The following is a 9,472-nucleotide window of genomic DNA, read 5'->3' on the forward strand; positions in this document are numbered from 1 at the left end:
TAGCTCCATCCATTAGGAGGTCTGTGGGAAATACAACTAATGAAAAGGGCTTCCAGAGGAGAGTTGTTCAAGCAGCCTATTACCTCATTCTAAAACACACACACACACACACACACACACACACACACACACACACACACACACACACACACACACACACACACCCCCCCCGCTGCCTCTCATGTCAGTGTTTGCACATAGAAAGCGTTTCCTCCTGCAGGACAGAGCCAATTAAAGAGCCCCGGTGATGTTTTAGTACCGGTACGCTTGGATAAGCAAGAGAAGAGACACAGAGAGAGGGGGGAGACAGGGAGAAAGAGAAGAAGAGATATAAGGGGAAATCCAAGGTAGTCTTGGAAACCTGAAGGGAGGACATGGGGGTTTCTGGGAGCTCTAACCCTCGAGTGACTCTTTGTACATCCTAGTTAGCCTCATGTTTTACAATGCTTATGTTGGGGCTACGCTATAGAGCCATTTTGTGCATGTGAAGTGTCTCAAACAAATATAATCCTCCTGGTTGTTTTGGCATCTCCTGTGATTACTGGTACCTTGTGTTAATAGTACAGCCAAACAAATAGTGGGCAGAAGGATTCATTCCAAACAAAGTGCCAAATGTTTTAAAATGATCACTGGATCTATGCATTCAAGTACTGTATGGTTGACTAGGTGAGCTAGCAACAACATCAACTAGACTTTAAGAAAGGGCAAGTACAGAATGCAAACAGCACATTGAATGGATAATACTAGAAAAATGCTGGGCCAAATATATATCAAAAATGGGATTTGGTATATTATTAAAACAAAACTAAGTCATAAAATAATCTTTAAAGGCTAACTTATACATCCGGTGGCTTCTAGCTCTACAAAGCCACACAGGTGGTTGCTCTGAGGAATTATGGCAGAAAGGGCGAGTACAGAGGGGTTAAATGTTCAGGCTACAGTACAACAAGTTAACTGACCGCTGCTGTCTTACCTCTGCGAATAAAGAAGGTATATGAGGTGTGGGCTAATGAGAACATTACTGGCCTCCTGGTGCCTCGGGCTAGCAGAGCGACACAGGTACACGGGCACATCGACGGGGATAATTAAGCTTTATCGCACCTCAGGAGCAGGGACCAATGTGTGGCCAAATTATTGTTTAATGATTTAAGGTTTTACTGCCTTTTCTGGGGCTGTCTGGCCTGCTGCATGCCTCTCTACCTCTTCTTCTCTTATGACTCCACCTCTACTCAGACATCTTCCCTCCATCCTTGTTTTCTTTCAATCCATTTCTTCTTCCGTTTTTTTTTCTTCATCTCTCTTATGTGAGTTTATTCAACCTGGGCCTGAGTTTATTTCTGTTATGCACATTTTCTTTTAATGAGAGATTATGCTTTGGTTGTTTTATTCTGTTTTTGTTGTCAAGTCTAATTTAAATGTTCCTTTCAAATGCTTCTCACACTTCAACAGCAACCAATACCATTCACCTTTTAATAAAATGTCACACAACTGCACACATTTCTACAATACCGAAATGTACACAAACACACACCTCCATAAGGCCAAGGCTCAAACATTGAATTGCTCTGAGAGCAACAATTAGCCCGTTAGCTTCAAAGCATCTTGCATAACATTGATCTTTGGCCACTCACATGTGAAGAGATGAGATACAAACTGAACTCTACACTGGATAAAAAAAAGGCGAAGAAAACAAAGGTTGCTTTAAGTATGGTGTACTTTCTGAATGAAATTAGGTAGTAGAACTGATAGTTGAACTGATGGTTACATTTCAGCAACTGGGATAGCTACCACTTTTTGGGAAAAAAGAGGTTATTGGACCAAGAATAAATAGAAACTCACTCCTAGAACTGAGCTTAAAATTAATCTTTGTTCATTCGTGTAAGAAGTGTTGAAAAGTTGTAAATGTATATGCTAGTTTTTCCTGCTGCAACTTTATATATATGATACGTATTAACACAAGCATGAACTCAAAAAGGAACCAGATTAACATTTAGTTTCCTGCCATTATCTAATCCATCTCAACAGGATCTACAGAGGCAGTACGTTTTGGTCTGAACACGAAATGATGCACATGACTGGACTGACTCGACTGGCACTCCAAACCCTTGAATCGTCACTCCCTGGCTCTGATTGCCAAATACATTTTGCTCGGAGGAAGCCAAAGAGTCAGTTAGAGCAAAAGCCCATCTTATCCAGCTGAAACAAACAGACTGGCTCTGTACAGCTCCTCAACAAACCCTTCATAAGGAGTGGCTCGTTGGAGAGGAATCAGAGTTTGATCCTTTGAGTTTCGAACCAAAGCTCCCTCCAAGTCCTCTTCTTTTTCGATGCTTTCCAACCTTCTCTTAACCTCCATCAATCCTTTCATCCCTACATCATCTTCGCCTCCACTCCTTTGCACCCATCTCCTCTCTTATCCCTCCTTTTGTTCCAGCCATCTCTTTCTGCTCCTCTACTGTACATGGCTGCAACACTCTAGCCTTCATGAATGATTCATCATGCAGACAGGAAGAAATGAAGGCATCGCCAACAAAAGACAGACAGGATGGACACGTAGCACACAACTGAAATACATCCACATTCACAAACATCTACATCCAAGAGAGAATGAGATCATTGAACACACTGTATGCCAGCTGTAGTGCCAACGCCTGAGGTTCAATTGAGATGATAACAACAAATGTGTGAATGCTTCTTCTCCGTTCCATTTCCTTCATTCGGTTCTATTATCTATTTATTTTCGAACCAGTCTGTATACTCTGTTCCTCCACATTTCCCTTCTTCCCACCAATGTTTACTTGCTGCTTCCCTATTCCCTCCTGTCTCTGCAGCCGTCTCTATGTATATGCCAGTGAGGATTTCCCTGGTAGCATCCCCTCCATCCCAAATGGGATTACATGATATTCCCACTGCCAATCTTTCCGCTTCCACCTCCCATTCTCCCCTCTGGGAAATACCAGCACATCCACAAGAAGAATGATCCAGTGACTGGTGTAAGAACTTCATCACATTTTACCAAAAAATTGCTTCTTTTCACTTTCAAATGGAGCTGGGGTTGCGTTTTACTTCAAGACAGCGAGCACAAAAGCAAAAGCCACCTTCCTGATGTTGTTCCATTGATCCTATCCAGTAGATGTTGTCATGCATTGTACCAGAAGTGACAGAGGATCCCATTCTTCCCCTGAACGGTCCAACGATTCCTCCAGATACAATTCCATTCCTCCAGCTGACAGGGCGGCCCGCTCCGACTCCTCTTCCTCGCTCCCGGCCTGTTGACAGCCAGCCGGCCTTTAATGCACAAAATTGATTCGGTGGCCTTTCTTAGGAGCTAACAAATGGAGGAACCTCCACCCTGAGTCTGTGACCTCAGTTGGATGACTCTGCCTTGCCAGATAACAGGGAGCAGAGGGAGGGACAGCGGGGTGGAAAGCTGGTTGTAGGGGAAGATGTTCAGAGGTTTGGTGGAGAATGAGAGAGAAGTGCAGGAAATAAGGGCAGAGAGTGACGAGGGAGAAAAAGACATGAAACCTACATGTTCCTCTTTCTACAGCCAGAACCTTGGAGATACTCCGGCCTAGTTTATGATTAATACATGTGTGGAGTTTGTACGAGCACATGCGTGTGTAATGATGTGGACATAATGAGGACGGATGAGGTCACTCTGGCAGTTGTGGCTGTGCACCTGTAGGGGCCGCGAAAGGCTATGAGAGGGGACATGATGTATGGGGGCTGGGGGTGGTGTTCAGATGCTCAATGCTATAGTGTTTTGCAGCCCAGAATAAAAACAGTCACCATCATCACCATTATCACAGTCATCATCATCCACCATCCATCATAACCTGCATCGCCCTCGCCATCATCACCATCTATCATCCGTGTCGGCAGGAGGAGTGTAACTGGATGGGAAAATATAGGCGGAGTAAATTGGATCTCTGTGGAAACAGAATTGAAACCGCCACTTCACAAACATTGTCATCTCAAAGCGGTAAACTCCTAATATTTTTGGTAGCCAGCTTTTTTGCTTGGAGCTTATTGTTGTTCCGTTTTTGTTTTTCCAAATATCATCTGCCAGTTATGCTGCCTTCAAAACTGAATTTGTAAATCATATTTGTATTAAACAGTATGAGTAGTTTTCGGAGGATTTTATAAGACCCATGTTCCTCAAAAAAACAGTTTTGCTCTCTCAGCCTCATTCGAATAAACCTCCACCTGCACCATGCAATCTGCACTTGGCACCAAAACACTATCAAGAGATATTTTCTGAAAAATAACAAACCTGCATACCACAAAAATAAGGTCCTTAAAAAAACAAGATGGCAAAGAGAATTGCAGTCGTTCTGGAGCCTCTCCTTACTACATTCTTCTATCGGTCATTATTTTCTGTTGGTTTTAATCACAAAGAAAATATACATTCATTTGAACCAGAAGATTTTTTGATTGACCTGATCGACCCTAAAAATCAGCTAATCTGCTGAAGTACAGTCATCTGAATCTTGAGATAATCCTATTGGCTGTAAAAGTATGTTACTGCGAAGGTTGGAGCAACGACTGCCGTTTCACATCAACTTTAACCTTCACATGAACATAAACGCACATCCACTTGAGCTGCTCCTTGAATCAACATCAAGTTCAATGATTGCCTTGTCCATGTGCGTGCTATCTATTAGAATATTCCACATCTTGAGTCAGTGACTCATCAGATGTACGTCAGTGCAACCAGACAGCCTCTGACATTATGCAACATTAACGTCAGGGTGACAGAGCAGCACCGTCTCAGGGGGAACCAATCGCTACAGACAAGCCTTGATGCCGATGCGTCAGCAGGGAAACGGTCCAGCAGGAGCATCAGTGAGGGGTCACCCCGATAGGTACACAGGTAGGTAAAATATTTAACATACTGTACAAGGTCAAGCAAATGTGTACAACGCCGGAAATGTGCTTGCTCATCCAGGTCAATTTCTGCAGTGCAAGCAGCTTTGCAGACATGCTGCAATTTCCAAAAGGCAAAAAAAAAACTTTTGCTGACTTTTGCTATCCCCAAACTTCCCCCAAAGGAGATGAAAGTGATGATGTAAGCAGTCTTCAAAATGCTATCCTTCACCTGTGAGCTTCTTTTGGAAAAGTGACAGCCGACGTTCGATTGTGTCACTTGTGTCACTTTGTAGGAGGTGAGGTGTTGTCAAATCCCTGACAATCTAAAGCTCTAGGAGGAAGAAGGAGGGAAGTCGTGAGAAATCAGACGGCTAAACTAAGACTGGATGCTGTATATTCCTCGAAGACGCCAGTCCAAAGGCAGTGAGTTGAGCACAGTCACAGCAGAAAAGGACGTGTGGAAGCGTGCTGCTCTGAGCAGAAATGGGTTGTGACAGTAGATTTAACTTGTTATTTCCTCTGATTTCCCTTAAGCCCTCCCTGGACTCATTCTATGGTAATCGCATTGTAGAGTAAACACTGTGCTGTTTTCATCATGTTTTAAAGCTGAGCATAGCATAAAGCAGGAATATTGAGCAGCAACGATGATCTGCAGTTCTTCTGTATATTCTGCAAAGGAATGCCTCCAGTTTTATTTGCACATGAAAGGCCTGTCTCACCCTGGTGCACTGACACGGTTAGTGTTTCCCTCGCATATCATTAAACGAGAAAACTTGTGATTCAGTTACATCCAACTCATGTCTGCCGATATCACATTTTGCAAGAATATGGGCCATATTTTGTCAAAATAATTTGAACATGGATGAACAGTAGATACATGGAGAATGCTGCAGGAAGTTTAATGGCCAATTTAAAAACTTTTCTTCACCATCATTGTTGGAATCCATTGTAACTGAATCAATATAAAGCAAAAAAATCTGACTATAAAGTAAATTGGTGACTTTTTTGCAGCATGGTGCACCCTTCCTTTATCATTTCTAAAAATAGATATAAGCTTCACATTAGTTGTGACATCAAGGGGCGATTCATATAGGCTTGTTTGAATGACACAACTTAATTTCATTGGAGCTGTCGGGACTACTGTTTACTTAGTAAATGTATCTAGATAACACTTACTTACCAACGTTACACGAAGGGATAGTAACATGCTAGATTGCAGCAACTAACTTAGTCAAATAGAATTTACAAAACAAAAATGACATCTAAACTGCAAATCCACCCCAAGTATAGAACATTCTGTTATTCATAATACCCTATATTTTAAAGAATCTTTTATTATGTCTTTATTGAAAATCTATACATAGTTGTAGTTAGGGATGCTCCGATCGATCGGCCGCCGATCGTTATCGGCTGATATTCACTCTTAATAGTGTGATCGGTGCTCTCTATAAAGGCCGATCAGGAGAGCCGATCAGATGACGTAAAATGCATGACACTTTTCTCCGTGCGCGGCAAAACAAGTTCGCCAAAATGGCTTCACCAGTCTGGCAGTTTTGGAAGGTGTCCGAAAAATACAATAAAATAGCGGTATGCAACGTGTGTGAAGCAGAGATCCTGCAGCTCCGCCCGCTGTGACGGACCGGTGAGCGGAGCAAAACACACTTCAAGTCTACCTACACACACTTAGCTAGTTTATCTGGAACCAACCTAAACTAGTTTATAAATACTCTTTATGTCTCAAGGTCAGGTCACTCATTACTGGATTAGCGAGCTGCATGACGCCAAACGACTTATTATAAACTGAAACACTATGAAAAAATGAGCCCCATTAACTGAGTTTTAAACATCACTCTNCTGAGGTCCTGAGACAGATCTTTAGTCTCTTTCTGAGGTCCTGAGACAAATCTTTAGTCTCACTCCGAGGTCCTGAGGCAGATCTTTAGTCTCTCTCTGAGGTCCTGAGACAGATCTTTAGTCTCTCTCTGAGGTCCTGAGTCAGATCTTTAGTCTCTCTCTGAGGTCCTGAGACAGATCTTTAGTCTCTCTCTGAGGTCCTGAGACAGATCTTTAGTCTCACTCTGAGGTCCTGAGACAGATCTTTAGTCTCTCTCTGAGGTCCTGAGACAGATCTTTAGTCTCACTCTGAGGTCCTGACTCTGAGGTCCTGAGACAGATCTTTAGTCTCCCCCTGAGACAGATCTTTAGTCTCACTCTGAGGTCCTGAGACAGATCTTTAGTCTCTCCCTGAGACAGATCTTTAGTCTCACCCTGAGGTCCTGAGACAGATCTTTAGTCTCACCCATGGTAGAGAGGCTGGAAGTGATTGATTCTGTGGACAGGTGTCTGTGGACAGGTGTCTTTTATACAGGTAACAAGTTGATATCAGGAGTACTTCCTTAAAGGAACAGGACTTGGGTCCTTGTTGGTTGCTAGGGGATCAAATACTTATTTCCCACAATTAAATGCAAATACATTTGTATCTTTTATATAATGTCAATTTCTGGATTGTTTTTTTTATATTCTTACTCTCACTTTTAAAATAAACCTACCATTAAAGTTAACTTAAAAAATCTGCAAGGGATCAAATACTTATTTCCTCCACGGTGTATATTCTTATCTACAGTACTCCTGCTTTATAAGAGTTAATTCTGCAAAATCATCATCAGACAGACAGGAAGTAGATCCTCACCATGGCAACAGACCCGTCCCTCTCGTCCATCACAGCCTTCATCTCCTGGGCGATGATGTCAACTCTGCGTTGCCGTGCCGACCTCAGATGCTGCATCAGAACCGAGCCGAGCTGTTGGACCTGAACCGAGCCGGCACCAGACAGAGCCTGAAGCACCGCCTCTACATCCTACACACACACACACACACACACACACACACACACACACACACACACACACACACACACACACACACACACACACACACACACACACACACACACACACACACACACACACACACACACACACACACACACACACACAAACATCAGCACACTGGTAAACAGCTCAGTGATATTAAATATTTAAACATAAACAGTGTTTACCATGTCAGCGTCCAGCGGGGGGGAGCCCTCCCACCTGCAGACGCACACTCAGTTTAGAATAACCACACACACTCAGTTAGTGATGAATGACACACACACACAGGACCAGCCTCCAGAGGGGGGATCATGTGGTCAGTAGTGATGGATGAGGTGGTCCCACTTCCTGTTGCTCTGAGGTGATGGGATGGTTTTACAGCATTTTCTGTTAATTGTTTAAAAGAAGTCAAGATTTTGAGAAAAAGTCAGAGTTCTGTCATTAAGAGAAACAAGTGAACCAGAGCCCAGCTCAGTGGTGACTTAATAACAGTTGGCAAGTTGATGTAGATGCCGATGCTATGCTAATAGCAATTAGAAGCAACATTTATGCAGCGATGTGGAGCTAGAGAAGCATCAGGTGAGTCAGCTGACCTCAGATCTGACAGCTTGTGTTCCTGTTGTTCCTGCAGCTGGATTAATAAGTGTCCGTATTAAAGCTCTGCAGCCAGGCAGTAATATGACCCACGCTCCCTGAAGGCCTCCTCACAGAGAGCTGTGACGGCGGCCATGATGGAGGTAACCAGCTGCTCCTCTGGGACTCCTTTCATTCCTTTCATTGAGCTGCTGCTGTTCTCTGTAATAACTGTAATAACTGTAATAAGTGTAATAAGGTGGCCGAGGCGGCGCTCTGCAGGGAACAGCAGGTAATGAAAGAGCAGCGGCTCAATAACGCTGCTAACACCCCGCTTACCATCACACGCACATCTACACACACACACATACACACACACCTACATCTACACACATCCATCAAACTCACATCTACACACACACACACACACACACACACACACATCTACACACAGCCATCAAACTCACATCTACACACACACACACACACACACACACACACACACACACATCACATCAACCCCACAGCCATCAAATCTACAGTTGTGGTCAAAAGGTTACATACACTTGTAAAGAACTTTTTGTATGTCTTCATTAGGGATGCTCCGATCAATCGGCTGCCGATCATTATCGGCCGATATTCACTCCTAATAGTTTGATCGGTGCTCTCTATAAAGGCCGATCAGGAGAGCCGATCAGATGACGTAAAATACATGAGGCTTTTCTCTGTGCGGCAAAACAAGCTCGCCAAAATGGCTTCACCGGTCTGGCAGTTTTTTAAGGTGTCCAAAAAAGACAGTAAAATAACGGAATGCAACGTGTGTCAAGGGAGGGAGAGAGAGAGAGAGAGAGAGAGAGAGAGAGAGGGAGAGAGAGAGAGGGAGAGAGCGAGAGAGATCAGAGACCACGATCAGCTGACCGAGAACACGCAGCTCTACCCGCTGTGACGGACCGGTGAGCAAAACACACTTCAAGTTAGAACTAACACACTTAGCTATTTGATCAGAGAGAGAGGGAGAGAGAGAGAGAGAGAGAGAGAGAGAGAGAGGGGGAGAGAGAGCACGCAGAGAGAGAGAGAGAGAGAGAGAGAGAGAGAGAGAGAGAGAGAGAGAGGGAGAGAGAGAGAGGGAGAGAGAGAGAGAAAGAGAGAGAGAG

At 43.7% G+C, this 9,472-nt stretch overlaps 1 long non-coding RNA gene across 1 annotated transcript; it reads right to left on the minus strand.

The window, feature by feature from the left end:
* Nucleotides 1-7,566: 7,566 nt before the first annotated feature.
* On the minus strand, nucleotides 7,567-8,974 carry LOC104962209 (uncharacterized). Its single transcript, XR_800182.1, has 3 exons — nucleotides 8,883-8,974; nucleotides 7,931-8,132; nucleotides 7,567-7,729 (listed from the first exon to the last, which is right to left on the minus strand). It is a non-coding gene; the product is annotated as an uncharacterized lncRNA (long non-coding RNA).
* Nucleotides 8,975-9,472: the final 498 nt, after the last annotated feature.

This window comes from Notothenia coriiceps, unplaced genomic scaffold (genome assembly GCF_000735185.1).
Source record: "Notothenia coriiceps isolate Sejong01 unplaced genomic scaffold, NC01 NC01_scaffold00034472, whole genome shotgun sequence".
Taxonomy (NCBI): Eukaryota; Metazoa; Chordata; class Actinopteri; order Perciformes; family Nototheniidae; genus Notothenia; species Notothenia coriiceps.